General features: G+C 35.9%; 1 protein-coding gene across 1 annotated transcript in view; it reads right to left on the bottom strand.

Moving 5' to 3' along the window:
* The window catches only part of TET2 (tet methylcytosine dioxygenase 2), a 137,133-nt gene that overhangs the window by 90,904 nt on the left and 26,257 nt on the right, over nt 1-19,972 (bottom strand). Inside the window, exon 2 of the mRNA XM_007999436.3 lies at nt 1,491-1,636. The gene's annotated coding sequence lies outside the window, so the exon portion shown is untranslated. The remainder of the gene's footprint in view (nt 1-1,490; nt 1,637-19,972) is intronic.

The raw sequence follows: 19,972 nt of genomic DNA, 5'->3' as shown, positions 1-19,972 counted from the left end.
CAAGGGAGGAGGGGGAAAGTAAAGAATGCTTTATTCATAATTACCTAACATTTTCCAGCATGAGAGGGGAAAGAGGAAGTCTATTTTCAGTGACAATGATTACTCTAAAAATATTAACATGCAAGGGGAAAATTTTCATTCTGAGAGTTACTACTATACTGAGTTCTCGTTCCCTCACAGAGTGACTTAAAATTCCCAGGGTAGAGAGGTAATCTAGACAGATGCGCTTGCCCTGTGTCTTGAAAATGGCAACATCCAGGAATCATGGGAGTTTAACCGAGGACACACTGGAAAGAATTTCTCAGCACCAGGACAGTCTCTAAGAAATATCAAGTGGCAGAGTGGATACTTATATCCTCAGGTGTCTGCAGTAAGGCAGAGATTAGAGCTATAAAAGCTTATTAGAATATTTGTTATGCTGAATGTAGTGAAACTGAAGCTCAATTACCTACTAAAAGGGTTATAGACCAAAAAAAAAAAAAAAAAAAGCCTAATTCTTCCTTTTTTCTACCTAATCCAGATTCTTTCCTGCAATGTCTCTATAATTTTAACTGGCTTATGTAGCACAGGCAAAATTATATATTGTACAATTCAGTCTCATCTTCATTTTAAACATTTTAGACAAAAATATATTAGTTCCCTACTTCTACACATGCATATATGAGAAAATGGTCTGGCAACCCTTAGGTTGGGACACTCAGCAGGTCATGGCATTCAGAGCAAATTGATTTTTATTAAGATAATTATAAGAACATGATTTTAAAAAGTGTTTTGTGTCTCCCTCTTTCTTTTGTATTTTCAGAAAATCATACGAACTGGACCTGGGGGCATGCACCTGTAATCCCAGCTCCTTAAGAGGCTAAGGCAGGATGATGGCTTGAACCCAGGAGTTTGAGAGCTGCCTGAGCAACATAGCCAGACTCTGTCTCTATCTATTAAAAACAAACCATATGTAAAATCACATAGTTGTTCCTGAGATCTGCCATTCCATAATTTAGTTCTCTGCTAGTTCTATAGCACCCAATTGTCACACGACTGACTAGCCAGATGCAGGAGGTACTCACTTGTCAGGTCAGCAAGTAACCACAAATACCATTTATTTGGTCCTTAACAAGATTGAGACAAAGTGGTTACAAGTGAATCAAAATGGAGGAGATAAATACTGTAACAACTGGTTATAGATATCACATTTTCTCATGTTTATAGTTCTATTTGAATAATCCTTACCTCTTTTTAAAAACTCCATAGACATTGAGAATTGATAAAAATCTATCTCCAGAAAAATACGGCTATACATAAGTCAGCACATCACTTTAGCAAATTCATAAATCTTAACAATCTAATCCATGTGTCATAAGCATAGACAACAAAGAAAATATTTGAGAGGGTGTAGGGTGACTTGGAGTTGAAGTTTGGGAGAGAGATTAACCATTAAATTAGGAATAAATTTATACTTGACAAACAAGCATCAACTGTCTCTACTGTCTTACCAGCAGCTCAGTCCCTTACTGCTCCTCCTGGATCATGTCCTGTTGGCTGCTGCTGAGCCCATCTCCTGCATCCAAGCGTCGTAACTCAACAGGAGCAAAGGCAAGTAAACAATCTTGAGAGGGTGTGCTGCTGAATGTTTGCCAGCCTAGAGAAGACAGAGTTTGAACATTTTTAAGTTAGCAAAAAGGAACAGGGTATATACACCTGATATAAAGAGTTTTAAAAGTTTTAGATACCTATAATTGGATATGTCCATTACACAGTGGCTGTTAAAAAACTTAGAGGATCTTTCTCAAAGCAATGACACTCTTAAATGTACCATAATAAAATTCTAATATTTGTAGAGCATTTGAAATGCCCAAAGCATCTTTAGTCTTCACACCTTCACCGCAATAATCAATGAAGCTTAAGGCCAGTGGCTTATATTACTTCATCTGTTGAATACAGTGGTTCACAGTGTGGCTTACAAGAGTACCACCTAGGTACGAAGCTGAGGATTTTGCTGAGATTCTGACTTGTTGAGCTAAGAGGAAACTTTTTTCTCCAGGTGACTTTAAGATGAAGTCAGGATTGAGAATCATTAAGTCCCTGTACTTCATAAGATGTGGCACTAACTAAACTCATAAATAGCAAGTATTCATTCAGTATATGCCATGTCAAGGTAATATGCTAAGTGCAATGGAAAAGGTAAAACATTATAACATGTGGTCTCTGTGCTCAAGGATTTTAATTTAGCTGGAGAGACTGGACATATACTTTAAAAGGACCACCCAATAAGATACCTCCTTTAAAAACATAACCCAAGTAAGACTTAATTGGCAAAGATGTAGTAAAAATATTGGGTGCTATAAATAAGTGGAAATGACTATGCACTGAAACAAGGGAGTAGGTTAAAAACATAAGAGAAGTTCACTGAGTTCCAAGGGCAGTGAGAAAAGAGGAACGGGGAGAAAGCATTGTTTTGAGGCAAAGATACAGCTGCAGCAAATTGGAGGAGATTAAAAAGCTCTCTCTGACTCCAGAGTGTCTACAAAGAAGCATAAAAAGAACTTGGAAAGACCGATTTGAAACAGAATCTAAAGGGTTTTGATAAAATGGCTAAAGGAGTTGGTCCATTTTCCTGAATATATGGAAACAGTATTGGAATATCCTGAAATAGTATCTAGAATAGTATTGGAAGCTGTTGAAGCTCAGGTTCCAGGGGTTCTTGGTAAATGCTAGACACTATTCTAGATGCACTACATGTGTTACCTCATTTACCACTCAAAAAATTCTGGTGAGATCATTATTATCATTATCATCATCATCCTCATTATTACTCCCATTTTACAGAGTAAGAAGGGAGGTCTCAATTTTTTCTCAAAGTCACATGCCTAGAAATAGTAAGCTGAGACTGGGACATGTTGTTTTTTTAGAACCATGGCATCATAAAAGTCATATGTTAAGATTTAAGGGGTGTTTTGAGATATAATTCACATACCATAAAATACATCCTTGTAAAGAATATGAGTCAGTGGGTTTTACTATATTAAAAAAATTATGCCACTGTCACGTATCATTACTATCAAATTCTACAATATTTTCATCACTCTGTCACCCTCCCCCCAAAAAACCCAGTACCCATTAGGAGCCAGTTTTCATTCATTCCTTCCCTGGGCCTTGGTGACCACTAATCAACTTTCAGTCTCTATGAGTTTTCCTATTTTGAACGACTTTATATATATGAAATTATACAAAATTTGGCCTTTTATGTCTGGTTTCTTTCACTTAATGTTTTTAAGGTGCATCTGTGTTGTAGCATGGGTCTATACTTTATTCCTTTTTATGACTAATATTCTATTGTACTGATATACCATATTTCCTTTAGCTATCAATGATGGACTTTTGGGTTACTTCTACTTTTAGCCTCATAAATAATGCTTCTTTGGATATTCACTTCAAACTTTTAAATTGTGATAAAATATATGTAACATCAAGTTTGCCATTCAAACCATATTTAAGTATACTATTCTGTGGCATTAAGTACATTCACATTGCTGTGCAACCATCACTGCCACCCATCTCCAGAACTTCTTCATCTTCCTAAACAGAAATTCTATGCTCATTAAACAATAACTTCCTATTTGCTCCTCCTCCTAGGCCCTGGCAATCATTATTCTACTGTATGCCTCTATGAATTTGACAATTCTAAGTACCTCATGCAAGTGGAATCATATAATATTTTTCCTTGTGTGATTTGCTTATTCCACTTAGCATAAGGTATACAAGATCCATCCATTTTCTCGCATGTGTGAGAATTTTCTCCCTCTTTAATAGTCCATTGTATGTCTATACCACATTCTGTTTATCCATTCATCCATCTATGAGCATTTGGGTTGCTTCTACCTTTAGGTTATCGTGAATAATGCTGCAACAAACATGGATATATAATGTTTATAAGTTTTTGTGTGGGCATATGTTTTCAATTCTCTTGAGAGTGGAATCCCTAAGAGTGAAACTACTGGGTCTTATGGTAATTCCATGTTTAATCTTTTGATGAACGGCCAAGTTGTTTTGCAAAGTGGCTGCACCTTTTTACATTCCACTAGCAATGTGTCAGGGTTCCAATTTTTCCACATCCTCACTAACATCTGTTATTGTATGTTTTAAAAATTATATCCATCCCAGTGAGTGTGAAGTGGTAGAAGATATAGGTGTTATAAATAATCATATGCAAGATATTGGCTTATTGCAGTACTCAAGTATAAGTGATAGTTGGAATGAGAGGGTGGCAGAATAAATGAAATAAAATGATCAAACAGAAATATTACTGATAAAGAAATGAATGATATTTAGTAACATTTTAAATGTAGGGAGAAAAAAGAATGATTCAATTATAGTGATAAAGCTTTTGAGTTTGGTTGTCTGGAAGAATGATGGTATTAATCAGATAAATAGATAATTCTAGAAAGGAATCTGAAATGACAAAATAAATTCTTGACATGATGCATTTGAAAAAACTTAGTATTCCAAAGAAATATTCATCAGGCAGGTGAAGTACAGGAGGTCAGGGTTGGAGTCAATAGGCTATTTTATTTTTCTTTTGAAAGAAATGATCAAAGAAACATTATTAAGATTAGAAGAGGGTTATTGCCTGTATATGATTAGACTCTTAAATCTGAGTTCAGCAACTGATAAACCAAACACTGAGGAAGGCAGAGGAGTTTTTACCTTCTGTTTTCTGTTTAAAATAGTAAAACAAAACTTCAAAAGTAAAAAATATATCTTTATTCAGCTTTATAGTACTTGTTTTTATCAGAATTTGAGTTGGTATCACGTTTTTAACTATACCAAGGTGGTGCTTGTGGTTCTGGGAATGATGTGAGCAGTTCTAGGGGGATTTCCCTCTCTGAGCTGGCACAAGATTCGGAGTCCTAGAGGACATGAGTGTCACTATCAGCAGTTATCTGGTTGGCTGGGAATCAAGCTGGCAAACTATCAAGGAGAAACCAAGAATTCTAGTTTTATTTGCCCAAAACAGTCCCCTTTAGTAAAAAGAGGTGATCCCCAACAAATAGAATAGTCTCTTGCTAGAATATAGTTCCTCAGTAGCCAATAATTCTGGCTTCGTTCAGCTTTGAAAAGTCTCCAATATGATAATATTCAGGAATAAATGCAGTGATGACTCACAGGCTTATACACATGTTTTGAAAGAGAAGCTTAATGAGGCTATTTTGGATCATGAAGCCGGGCCGTGGTGGCTCATGCCTGCAATCCCAGCACTTTGGGAGGCCAAGGTGGGTGGATCACTTGAGGTCAGGAGCTCGAGACATGCATAGCCAACATGATGAAACCCCATCTCTTCTAAAAATATAAAAATTAGCCAGGCATGGTGGTGCAAGCCTGTAGTCCCAGCTACTTGGGAGGCTGAGGCGGGAGAATCACTTGAACCCAGGAGGCAGAGGTTGCAGTGAGCTGAGAGCTGAGATCGTACCACTGCACTCCAGTCTGGGCGACAGAGTGAGACTCCACTTCACAAAAAAAAAAAAAAAAAAAAAAAAAAAATTCTCAAAGAAAATGCAAAATACACTCAGCTTATACATTGAGTTTTCCTTCTGCCATGATATATTGAAAGTTATAAAAAAAGCACTTGGAAGATAAAACAGAACAAACGTATGAAGGGTAACTGCTGAAGACAGAGGTTAAGAAAAGGGCCATGAAGAGGGTTAAAAAAAAAAAAAAACTAAGCCAATGAGCACATTTAAATGTTCTCATTCCCACACACATATCTACTGTTTTGTTTTTTTTGTTTGTTTTCCTGAGACAGGGTCTTGCTCTGTCACCCAGGCTCAAGTGCAGTGGCACAATCACGGCTCACTGCAGCCTTGACCTCCCAGATTGAAGCTACCCTTCCATCTCAGTCTCCCAAGTGGCTAGGACTACAGGCATGTACCACCACACCCAGCACATTTTTTGTGTACTTTTTGTAGAGATGAGGTCTCACTATGTTGCCCAGGCAGGCCTCGAACTCCTGAGCTCAAGTGATCCACCTGCGTTGGCCTTCCAAAGTGCTGGGATTACAGGCATGAGCAACCATGCCCAGGCATAGCTACATTTTTAATTGAATAAAATATACTTCACCATCAAAGTTGTAATCATTTTGAGCATAATATCAATCTTAAATATATTTTCCATTGTTCCCTAAATTGAAGCCTATTCTATTTTATCTTTATAAACTATTCACTGTTTTATTTTTATTTATTTTTTATTTATTTATTTATTTTTTGAGACAGAGTCTTGCTCTGTCCCCCTGGCTGGAGTGCAGTGGTATGATCTTGGCTTATTGCCAGCTCCGCCTCCCCGTTCATGCCATTCTCCTGCCTCAGCCTCCTGAGTAGCTGGGACTACAGGTGCCTGCCACCACGCCCAGCTAAGTTTTGTATTTTTAGTAGAGATGGGATTTCACCGTGTTAGCCAGGATGGTCTCAATCTCCTGACCTCATGATCCGCCCGCCTCGGCCTCCCAAAGTGTTGGGATTACAAGCGTGAGCCACCGCGCCCAGCCTCACTGTGTTTTAGAAAGGCATTATATACTTTATCTGCAATATTTTCCAAATAGATTTAGAAAAAACAAGACAATAAAAATAGCTAAAATTTATTGAATGCATTCTAAGTCATTTAATTTTCAAAATACTATCAATTGTTTATCTTAGCACACCTTTGCAGGTGGCAGGGCCTCCAGAGCCTGTGCTCTTATTCAACACGCTTCATGCCCTCCACAAGCTTGTAGGAGATTCAATGAAACATTTCAGTTTGGTGAAAGGTAAGTAATTCTATATTTCAAAGCCTAGAAACAGACAAGTTTTCTTTCTGAAAGATGAAAAATGAAAAAAACAAAACCAACCTCTTCTCTAAAAACCACTCTACCTATAAACATGAATATATCATTACAAGCTAGGCACCTTACATAGGAATCCTCCATTTGGGTTTTATATGCATTTTCCTTTCAAGAGATAGATCCACCACTGATCAAACATCATCAAACGCTTCCGTTAAAAACAAGGGACTTTGTTTATCATGCTGGATTCAGTCCTTCCCTTCCCTTTGTGATATTAGTACACCTTCATGGCATGTTTCTTCAAAGCCCCAGTAATAGATGTTTCCTTCCTGTTGAAATGCTGCCTTGGCTGCTTCTCTGCTTGATGTGATTCTCCTCCAGGTTTAAATGGGGTCAGACTGGAGTTCACTAAACAGCACGTTACTCACTTCAGCAGGATATGCCCACAAAGTAGTTCTCCTATTCTTATACACATGTGTACACACATACATACACACACACACACATGTACACACACCTCTCTCTGCAAGTAAATGATCCCAACTGTACAGTGCCTAAAGGGAAGTGCTATTTCAGAATGTCAGCTACTTGGCAGTGATGGCTATTCTCCTGTTAACACTTTAAAAAACCACTATGGTAGTCAAAGTTTTAAGAAGAAAATTAAAGACCTTAAATGTATTCACTTCCTGCTCCTCCTAACATAGACAAAGTGGTGGCTACCAGTGAAGATCTCAGAAAGTGTTTGCAGAACAAATTCCATGAAGATAAAAACAAGTATACACCATATGAGATTGTTTCTAATCAACAGTCTTTATATAACTACAATTGCCAAACAAGGCTGAAATATCAACCACCAGTTACAAACTATTTAACATAGTATTTCCATTACACAAAGTTATTATTTAAGAACCAACCACTGGAACATGAGAGGTACAGGTATAAAGTCACAAGGCATTGTGTATACATTATCAGATCAATTTATATAGTTTCCAAAAATAAAAGAAGTTATGAGGGAATATTTTTAAAAATAATAGTTATTTTTAAAAACCAAGATCACATCAGAAAACCAGGAAAACACATCAGAAGAAAATACCGTATAAACATCGCGCACAAAAAGCAAAAGAAATTCCGCATCTGAAACACAAACTTTTACATGACATTCTGACACTTGCTAATACTTGACCTCACTGGTCAGAGACTGGGCCAATGAAGGGTGTGCTCAAAATCTTAACTTTGAAAAGCTTCTTAAGGGTATGGTTTATTTTTCATCCACTAAAATAGAAAATATAATTCTCTACAATACACTTACCATTCCTAACATTCAGGCATTTTAGAGATCCCCACTAGAAATTTCAGGTACTATAAGAGAAGAAAGGAGTGAAAGGGGAAGAAAGGGGCAAAGAAAGGTAACTTGCATTGATTTGAATGCTTTATTAGTCATTTTCTTTTTCTTCACACAAAGAACTTCAAGTATTTGTAATTGTATTTGTGTGGCTGATTGCAGGACAATTAATTATATTGGGAGCTAGGTTTTTAGCTGAATCTCAGAATGTCTCTCCTGTAACTTCCACAAACCCATAGGCAAACTAAGGGGGTAGGCTGTAGAAGAGTTAACAAAGTATAAACTAATCTCAGGTTCTAATTCTGACTCTAATCCTCCATAACTTCATGATCTTGAGCTGATCACTTAAGGAAACTGAGGACTAGAGAGCCTATAAGATGTTAAATTGTATTATTTCTGTTCCAACCCAGCTTTAAGGTTTCATCATTCCATGATTTAGATACTATTGAATTTGAGATAAAAATATATATATAGGAAAAAGTTATTGAACAAATGAATAGGTATAAAAACACAAGCAAAATTATATTAATGGAATTATTCTAATTTGTCTACTTGTGTGATATTAAGTTTATAAAAGGATATCCTTTACATTGTAATATATAACTATAACTGATAGCCACAATGCTTATTATTGATTCCAAAGGAATTTTTACAATATATATTCTATTCCTTATATTTAGTAATTTCATATTACAAAATGATGTAATGGTTTCTTGGGAGTAATGAGTCTACTACCATAGTTCTCTTAGATTGAACTGCTAATTGCATCCATTTAAAACAGACATAGATTGAGGATCAATAAACTGGTAGACTTTAAGTGCATTTTAAAAACTGCTTCCAATCTATAACATTAACCCAGATTTTTTTTTTTTTTTTTTTTTTTTTTGAGACGGAGTCTCGCTCTGTCTCCCGGGCTGCAGTGGCTGGATCTCAGCTCACTGCAAGCTCCGCCTCCCGGGTTCACGCCATTCTCCTGCCTCAGCCTCCCGAGTAGCTGGGACTACAGGCGCCCACCACCTCGCCCGGCTATTTTTTTGTATTTTTTAGTAGAGACGGGGTTTCACCGTGTTAGCCAGGATGGACTTGATCTCCTGACCTCGTGATCCGCCCGTCTCGGCCTCCCAAAGTGCTGGGATTACAGGCTTGAGCCACCGCGCCCGGCCCTAACCCAGATATTTTTTAAAGGATTTCATTTTTCCTATTTTTGGGTGATTAGGTACACATGAACCCTCCCTTATAGTTTCTTAAAAACGGATGGAAAGAATGAATTTTTAAATCACTCATGTTATAAATTATTTATAGCCCAAATAATATCGTCATCTAAGGATGCTTTAAGTCACATGACCTACATGAGCTAAGGTTTAAAGACATTACATTAATATCATCAATATAAATATCAAAGGATCAATTATAAAAATTCTAACGCTTAATGGGATGGCCAACTACAAAATAAAATTTTACACTACAGTATAAAATTGCTGACATTTGATCAGCCACTATTTAAAAAAAAATTCCTTCATTAACAATATTCTCTAATTTTCATCTAAAAATTGAAACAAGGAAATTTTTATCTAATTTTGCTTCTAATAGAAAGGCAAATAAAAAATACTTTTTAAAATATTTCAAAACATACAGGAAAACTCTGCAGTTATATTTACCTGGTTTGTTAAAAACAAACTATGCATTCTGCAAAACTGCAAGTGTCTATTTTTATCATAAGGTATTCTTAAAAGCAGTTTAGTAAACATCAAGTTATGACAAATAGATGTCTCTCTTGCCACACAGGAGTGATAATCAAAATATTTAACAGCTCGTATGTCAAGGCATGGGACATAGTGCTGGAGGAGGATCCTAGAGGAACCTACATGCCATTTATTATTCTAGCTGCAGGATTGTGGGTAGACCCAGGGAGTAATGAGGAAGGAGCTATAGTGGCTTAGGGTAGCAGAATTACTAGCTACCTTGGAAATCTTTCAGTAACCATCAGCACAGCCACACTCATGTGCACCTGCTGCCTATCAGCTCCAGTTGTTTGCATGATTCTTAAATAAGGGATAAAAAAAAGTATTAAGCAACTGTTACAAGTCTTTGCAAATCTACCATTTGTCACTGGAAAAAAATGTAACTATTAACTTTGGCTGTAGCTAGAGAACAAATGATGGGGAAAATTTGATAAAAGAAATTAAAATTTAAAGAGGCAATATTTAAAAATGTTTTTGAATTACACATAAAATTACATAAAATATTTTCATAATATTAAAATTATATAAAAATGAAGGTATGAGGTTGAACTTTCAAGTAATAACCAAGATAACATAATTTAAATACACTTCTCCCTAAAGTAGTATAAAAAGCTATAAATTCAATCATACTTAAGGTTGGAGGGTGATATAAATGAATCAGAAATTCAAATGAGTATTTTTACAACAAATTGTGACATATTTTTCATCAAAGTAACTGTCATTATCATATTAAACTGGATTTTCACATCTTCAATTTCCTAGAAGGGGGTAGGTACACTATTGCTACTTACAAGTTGACTGCTTATGAATAAGTGTATCATAATGCTCAAGAAACAGCAGCATAAGTAAAAAATATTTAGGGCAATGTTGCAGATGTGAGATTGTAGAGAATTACACATTTAAAAAAAGTTTTAAACCATTTTTTTATTTGCTAGATTTTCTAAGTGAAATATCTGAATCTAAAGAAAGCAGGAATTTGTTGTTGTTGATTGTCCTGTGTTAAAAGGGATTAAAGTCGCTTAGCAACCTCTGTGTTGTAGAAACCAAGATAAAAGAAGAGTTGGTTGTCTATCACCAGCTCTTCTAAGATGGAAGAGTGCAAGTAAATAGAAAAGCACTATTTCTGCAATGGTGCTTTGACATACATTCTTCATCACATGACAAAATAAAAATCATCAAGAAATTCCCAGGAGAAGGAAAATCCTCCAAAAGCATATTGCGACTAAATGGAGAATTTACAAACCACTACCATACAGACACACACAAAGACAAACACACACAATAATAAAAGACATGGCCAAGAAGCATACAGATCGTAGCTTAGAAAGGGAGACTGCATAGTAGAAACTTTGTTAAAGGCTTTAAAATATTTGAGATAGAAATATAAATGAGCATAAGAGTGCTGATTTATAGAATCAGAGACTATTTTTCAACTTGGTTTTATAGAGGCAAACAAGGAATAAAGATTAAACTAGGACAGTACATAATTAGGGAAGGCAACTTCACATGGAGGGATAAATTTGAGGATCTGAGTTAAAAGAATGAGAAAAGGGCCAGGCGCAGTGGCTCACACCTGTAATCCCAACACTTTGGGAGGCTGCAGTGGGTGGATCACCTGAGGTCAGGAGTTCGCGACCAGTCCGGCCAACATTGTGAAACCCTGTCTCTACTAAAAACACAAAATGAGCCAGGTGTGGTGGCACGTGCCTGTAATTCCAGCTATTCAGGAGGCTGAGGCAGGAGAATCGCTTGAACCCGGGAGGTGGAGGTTGCAGTGAGCCAAGATCGTGCCTCTGCAACCCAGCCTGGGCAACAGAGTGAGACTGCCTCCAAGAAAAAAAAAAAAAAAATGATAAAAGGGCAATATCAATTAGAATGTGAAATACTGTTTGTGACCATGGAGATCATGGAGAATATTTACATTTTAGAAAGGTTTTTAAGTGTCATAAGATTCTAAATGCAGTAAATAAGCTCTGAAATAAACATAATTTTGCTTCCTAGTAAAACAAAAAAAGATAAAATTTAAAAGAACTCAATAATTGTAAAACACATTTGTATATATTTTATATATCTACAACAGCAGAGAAGCACAGGCATGTAAGAATTTGTATTTTCCTCCATGTATTAATGATTAAGATTTTGGAATATGAGAAAGTATTTTTAGACCAGGAACGAATCAAATCACCATTTTAATGTTATCACTGAGCAAAGTAGAATTTGGCAAAAAGAAGCCACTGACTCTGTGTTTAAAGAAGCTTGTCTGAAAAGTCTTTCATGCCAAGTTGACTCAGGTTCATAGGCCATGAGAAATCAATACTGAAAGTCTTGTCATTGATTTTGGATGAGAAACTAAGTGAAGCCTGGAGCATCTAATTTCTTACACTTGGAGATGTGAAAGTGTCATTTCTATGATAGGTTAACAGCCAGCTGACCAGAAAGGCATAACTACTGCAACCTCCAAGAAAAAAACAGTGAAAGCAGGGAGACAGACAAATGAACAACCCTTAGCAGACACATTTTATTTCAGCCCAGTAGCCATTAAAAACCAGATACTCTGCATGCTAGAAAAACTTTCCTCTTGGGCAAGACAAGCAATACTGAAGAACCTAATAGTGGGATAAACTTAATCATGCCTCACTAGGAATGCAGCTGCTTTAGAGGATCTCACTGTAGATAGTCTTCCAGTGGGATGTCAATCTTCCCTCAAACATGTGCCACTGAAATGACTTAATACTCTAGGTTTATGCCAGGTCAGGGTACACAGGTCACCTAGAGCCATGAATGAAGTCATGCATTATCAAAAAGCAGGTCAGAGGTGACACAAATCATCTAAGTGTAACAGCTGACTACAAATTACTTTCTATTATAAGCACTCATTTCCCAAATGAAGAGGATATTTTTCATTTTTTGAGGATGGTGAAAAAAATCCTCACATAAAATTAAACAAGATTTTTTATCTTGAATACTTTGAGAGAAAGGATGGAGTTTGTCTGTAGGTACACGAATTTGCCTTGTAGCCTTTGCAGTATCATTGGCATTGAATGAAGGCAACCGAATTATGCCCATGGACTCTAAGGGATATCCCGATCACCTCCCCTACTTCTTTTAATGAAAGATTTGTGTTGATTCTTCATTGCAAACAAGGTTGTGGGTCAATTAAGAAGGAGACGAAGTTATTTTTCCTAACCCCAAATTGGAAAATGGAGGTCAAAAAGACAACTCAAAATGAAACACTACAGCACCCGATAAAAGAAAAGACATACTTTTATCACTGATATGGTTAGGCTTTGTGTCCCCACCCAAATCTCATCTTGAATTATAATCCCCATAATCTCCATAATCCCCATGTGTCAAGGGAGAGATCAGGTGGAAGTAATTGGATCCTGGGGGCGGTTTCCCCCATGCTGTTCTCATCATAGTGAGTTCTCATGAAATCTGATGGTTTTATAAGTGTTTGGTAGTTGCTTCTGTGTTCATTTCTCCTTCCTGCCACCTTGTGAAGTCGACTTCTGCCATGACTATAAGTTTCCTGAGACCTTCCCAGCCATGCTAAACTGTGAGTCAATTAAACCTCTTTCCTTTATAAATTACTCAATCTCAGGCAGTACTTTATAGCAGTGTGAAAATGAACTGATACATTCAACTAGTTTTTTTTTTAACATTTTTTCAGATTGCCTACATTTTTTAACATTAATAAACTTTATAGTCAAATTGATTCACAGTAAAACAGTAGAAAGTTCCCATATACCCCTGTCCCCACAGACCCACAACCTTCCCCACTATCAACCTCCCATACCAGAGTGGTATATTTGTTACAACTGATAAACCTACATTGACGCATTTTGATACCCAAAGCCCATAGTTTACATTAGGGTTCACTATTGGTGGTTACATTCTAGGTGTCTGGACAAATGTACAATGACATGAATCTACCACTGTATTATTATATAGATTCATTTCAGTGCTCTAAAAATTTGCCTATACATTCCTCCCTCCTCCTGAATCCTGGAAAACACTGCTCTTTTTACTGTCTCCATAATTTTGACTTTTCCAGAATGTCATGTAGTTGGAATCATACAGTATTTAGCCTTTTTGGATTAGCATCTTTCACTTTATAATATGCATTTAAGTTTCATCCACGTCTTTTTATGACTTGATAGTTCATTTCTTAGTGCTGAATAATACTCTTTCATCTGGAAGTACCATAGTTTATTTATCTACTCACATATTAAAAGATATCTTGATTGCATCCAAGTTTTGGCAATTATGTAATGCTGTTAACAATGTATGCAGGTTTTTATGTGGATATAAGTTTTGTTTTTGCTTTTTTTTTTTTTTTTTTGAGATGACGTTTTGCTCTGTCACTCAGGCTGTAGTGCAGTGGCACGATCTCAGCTCACTGCAGCCTCCCCCTCCTGGGTTCAAGTGATTCTCCTGTCTCAGTCTCCCTAGTAGCTGAGATTATAGGCACACACTGCCATGCCCAGCTAATTTTCTGTATTTTTAGTAGAGATGGGGTTTCAGGCCAGGCTAGTCTTGTAACTCCTGATCTCAAATGATCCACCTGCCTCGGCCTCCCAAAGTGCTGCGATTACAGACATGAGCTACCATGCCTGGCCAGGACATAAGTTTTCAAGTCCATACCATGGAGTGTTATTGCTGAATCATACGGTAACAGTATGTTTGCTTTGTAAGAAACTGCCAAATTGTCTTCCAAAGTGACTACACCGTTTCGAATTCTTACTAGCAATGAATGAAGGTTCCTGTTGCTCCACATTCTCACCAGCACTTGGTTTCATCAGTGTTCTGACTTTGGCCATTCTAACAGGTATATAGCGGTATCTCATTGTTGTTTTAATTTCCAATACCCTAATGACGTTTGATGTTTAACATCTTTTCATATGCTTACTTGACACTTGTGTATCTTCTTCGGTGAGCTGTCTGTTCAGGTTTTTTGCTCATTTTTAAAGTTGGGTTGTTCATTTTCAAATTGCTGAGTTGTAAGAGTTGTTTGCACACTGTGGACAATAGTCCTTTATGAGAAGTATCTTTTGCAAATAATTTTTCCATCTGTGGCTTGTCTTCTCATTCTCTTAATACTGTCTTTCATAGAGCAGAAGTGGCTTGTCTTCTCATTATCTTAATATTGTCTTTCAAAGAGCAGAAGTTTTAAATTTTAGTTAAGTCCAGCTTATCAATCATTTCCTTCATGTATTGTGCCTTTGGAGCTGTATCTAAAAAATGTCACTGCCATACCAAAGTCATCTAGGTTTTTTCCTATGTTATCTTCTGGGAGTTTTACAGTTCTGCATTTTACATTAGGTCTATGATTCAAGTTAATTTTTGCAAAGGGTATAAGATCTGTGTTTATATTCATTTTGGATTTAAAAAATTTTTGTTGTTGTATGTGAATGACTAGTTTTTCTAGCATTATTTGTTGAAAAGCCCATCTTTGCTCCATTGTATTGCCTTTCCTCCTTTGTCAAAGATCATTTGATTATATTTATATGGGTTTCTTTGGGCTCTTTATTCTATTCCATGGGTCTATTTGAATATTCTTTCACCAGTACCCACTACACTGATTATCTGAGCTTTCTAGTAAGTTTTCAAGTCAGGTAGTGGCAGTCCTCTGACTTTGTTGTTCTCCTTAAACACTGAGTTGGCTATTCTGCTCTTTTGCCTCTCCATATAAACTTTAGAATCCTTTTGTTGATATCCATAAAACACCATGCTGTGTTTTTTAATGGCACTGCACTAAATCTATAGATCAAGTTGGGAAGAACTGACATCTTGACAATGTTGAGCCTTCCTATCCATGAACACGTAACATCTCTTCATTCTTTAGTTCACTGGTATCTTTCATTAGACTTTTGTAGTTTTCTTCATACAGATCATGTATATATTTTGTTAGATTTATACAAAAGTATTTCATTACTTGGGGTGCTAATGTAAATGGTAATATGTTTTTAATTGAAATTACACTTGTTTATTGCTGGTATATAGGAAAGTGGTTGGCTTTCTTTATATTAAATTTGTATTCTGTAACCTTACAATAATCCACTTACTAATTCCAGCTTTTTTTTTTTTTTTTTCTGATCCTCCGGATGTTCTATATAAACAACTGACATCTGTGAACAAAGACAGTTTGATTTCTTCCTCCTGAATCATATGCTTTTCATTTTCTTTCCCTTGTCTTATTGCACTAGGTAGCACTTCCAGTAGGAAATAAAGTGGTAAGAGGAGACACCTTTATCTTGTTCTCGATCTTAGCAGGAAAGCTTTGAGTTTCTAAAAATTAAGTATGATGTAAGCTATAGGTTATTGTGTATTTTCTTTATGAAGATGGGAAATACTACCATATCCCTAATTTTATTTTCCTTACATGGATCTGAGTTTCTAACCTATATCATTTTCTCTCTCTCTAAAGAACTTTAAACTTTTTTTCCAAGGGTGTCCAAATTCAATTTGTTGAATTTCAACAAATTCCTGAAATTTTGTTTCTTTAAGACAGTCTTTATTTAACTTCTGATGGATAATTTTGCAAGGTTCAGAATTGTAAACAGCTGGATTTTTCTTTCAACACCTTCAATGTCTCACTCTACTCTCTTATTTGCATGGTTTATGAGGATATGTAAGATAAAATTCTTATTTTTGCTCCTCTATAGGTGTTTTTTCCTTCTGGATTCAATTTTTTTTTTTTTTTTAATCTTTGATTTTCTGAAGTTTGAATATAATATGCCCATGTGTAGTTTTGGGGCATTTATCCTGCCTGGTGTTCTCTGAGCTTTCTGGAGAAGTAGTTTGGTGTCTGACATTAACTGGGGGAGATTTTCACACACTATTGCTTCAAATATTGCGTCTAATCCTTTCTTTTTCTAGTATGCCCATTACATGTACATTACACCTTTTGTAGTTCCCCTGCAGTTCTTGAATATTCCGGGTTTTTTTTTTCCCAGTCTTTTTTCTCTTTGCATTTTAGTTTTGAAGTTCCTATTATCATATCCTTAACTTCAAAGATTTTTTCTTCGGCTATGTTCAATCTACTTATGAGCTTATCAAAGGCATTTTTAATCATTTCTGTACACTATGCTTGATACTTGGCATTTCTCTTTGGTTCTTTCCTAAAATTTCCATCTCCATATTTACATTATTCATCTGTTCTTGTATGTCATTTTTTTAAATCCCTCAGCATACTAACCATAGTTTTTAAAAAAGTTTCTGGTCTGATAATTCCAATGGCACTGCCATATTTGATTCTGCTTCTGATGCTTATTCAGTGTCTTCAAACTGCATTTCCTGCCTCTTAGCATGCCTTATAATTTTTTGGTTGAATGAGACATGATATACTCAGTAAAAGAAACTGCCGTAAATAGGCTTTTAGTAATATGATAGCAAAATGTGTGGGAAAGGGAAGCATTCTTTAGCCTTATGATTTGGTCTCACTCTGTGGTGAAACTACCCATGGACTATGAACTTCACCAGTGTTCTCAGTTCCCCTAGGCTCCCTAACATGGACAGGATGGTTTGAGTTGTCTACACTTACATATTTTCCTTCTCTATGTGGAAAGCTAAAAGGGGGCTGAACTTAGGTATTTCCCTTCCCTTTGGGAGGTTAGGCTCTTATAAAATCCCAAAAGTTTAGGCTCTGATAAAATAGTTTCACTTGAGGGCAGGCTTGAGTCCAACAAAATGCTCTGACATATTTCAAGATGGTTCCTTTTCTTCTCCCCTTAGGGAATTTTCTCCAGTATTCACTGTGAACACTCCTAGAGGTTAAACTCACAAAAATACAGGTCCTTCCATAACTGAGTCCTCCTGGAGTTTTTAACCCTCTGACTTGCCCACACTGAACAACTGCCCACACTGAGCAATTTTTCAGTTACAGTTCAAGTTTTCCTACCTGGCACTCGTTCCCACAAAAATTTTCCTTGTAGGTTTTTGCCCCAGTAAGTTGTGATTCTTTATATCTACCTGTCTGCTTCTCTAATATCTGATGCAGTTGTTTGCCCTATAATCTCATTTTTCTGACAGATCTAAGAAGAGTCGTTAATTTTCCAATTTATTCAGCTTTTTACTTGTTGTTAGGATGGAGTGGTGGCTTCTAAGCTCCTTACATGCCAGGTTGAAACCCAAAGTCTCAGTATTTTTTTTTTTTAAGTTTTTTGTTTTGTTTTGTTTCGTTTTTTACTTTTTAACCATATGTCATCCCAGAAAAATAACGATCTCCTATTCCAAATACATTTTAGGAAATAATAGTGGCAAGAAAATCTGTAAGCATAGTCTAGTTCTCGAAAAGGGTTGTTTTGCAATGTATAAATACATTTCTTTAGAAGAACACAGTGATAAAATATCTTTTAAGATCTATCAAATAAGGGGTAGGCTTATCAAATTCATATATGTATTTGCTCTTTTCTAACTCTCTCTGATACCCCTAAAATTTTATTTATATATGAACAGTATAGCTATAGAACAAATTGAGGCTTTGGGTAGAAATATAATTTAGCATACTAAGTTCATGTTTATAATTGTTTTGTTAATATATATGTTGATAGGGACTGCTATGGTTCTTTGAAGTCATTGCTACCTACTCTTTTAAGAAATATATACACCATTTTTGCATGCATATATTTCCTCACATATATCTACCTAAGTCAATATTTTACTAAATTGAAGTCTTCAAGAAGTCTCAAGATTTTTCTCAACCAATATTAATCTCCATTAGATTATAATCTTGTTTATATGTCACTTTTTTAACAGGAATCCTAAGAATATGAGCCTAATTTTATAAATGTTGTAATTTACTATGTAATAAATATTTGAATAAATGAGTTCTTGGTCTGCATTTGCTAAGTAGTAGAGAAAACAAATCAGCAAATCCCTTTTCTCCTCATGTCATCACCTTTGCATTCTTGTAGCAAATTATGTCATTTTCAAAACTAGAATTTCTTTATTTCCTTTACTGACTAAAATGACTCATTCTTATTTGCAGATTTTTAGTAAGATTGAGTCTTTTTTGTTTGTTTGAGACAGAGTCTCCCTCTTTTGCCCAGGCTGGAGTGCAGTGGTGCAATCTCAGCTCACTGCAACCTCCGCCTCCTGGGTTCAAGCCATTTTCCTTCTTCAGCCTCCCAAGTAGCTGGGAATACAGGTGTGCACCACCATTCCCAGCTAATTTTTTTTGTTGTTTTTTTTTTGTATTTTCAGTAGAGACAGCGTTTCACCATACTGATTAGGCTGGTCTCAAACTCCTGAGCTCGTGATCTGCCCACCTCGGCCTCGTAAAGTGCTGCGATTACAGGCGTGAGCCACCACGCCTAACCAAGATTGAGTTTTTCTTAAAAGATTAGTCTAGGAACTTATTTTGGTAACTGGCACACAGCGGATGGAAATTTTATGCATATTTTCCTCTTAGAAACTAAGGACAGGTAAATTTTTTATCCTTTGTGTTGGCATGCAGGAATAAATTTCCTCTTAAGAAGAAAATTTATATTGTTGAGAGGTCTGAGAAGCAGATACTTTTTCATATGTTCTATTCTCTAAAGGGATATTTAAAATTTGGTTTATAAAAATAAAACTAATTTGCTTTCTGCTCTGAAAAATAGTATCATTGTATAATAAGAGAGTAGCAGCACAGCCAACTTGGAAAATGCTGTTAACTGCCCATATCAATTTCATTACCAAAAGTATGTCATCTACTATAATACTTATGATGAATACTCTTTCCTCACCGAAATATTTTTTTTAAGTTGCGTAAAGAGTTTATCAGTTAATCAGTTTCAAGTCTTAAGACCATTAGTATTCTCATTATATGACAAAATTACATATACTTTCTGTATTACATTACATGTACATTACAATACTTTCTGTATTACAGAACGTATACAAACAATCTGCAAGAAAAACCTTGAATTCAACTTTCATAGTTCTGAAATGTTTCTCATAAACATACAGGCATTTGAATGGAACACTATTCTTTTTCATTGAAAAAAAAAAAAAAAAAAAAAAAAAAACCAGGTCACTTACAAAATGCAACGTAACAAATACTGTTGACCTTAAACAATACAGGTTTGAACTGCATGG

The sequence above is a fragment of the Chlorocebus sabaeus genome, chromosome 7 (genome assembly GCF_047675955.1).
Source record: "Chlorocebus sabaeus isolate Y175 chromosome 7, mChlSab1.0.hap1, whole genome shotgun sequence".
Taxonomy (NCBI): Eukaryota; Metazoa; Chordata; class Mammalia; order Primates; family Cercopithecidae; genus Chlorocebus; species Chlorocebus sabaeus.
Note: the sequence above shows the minus strand (reverse complement) of the source record. Positions and strands in the feature narration are given on the sequence as shown.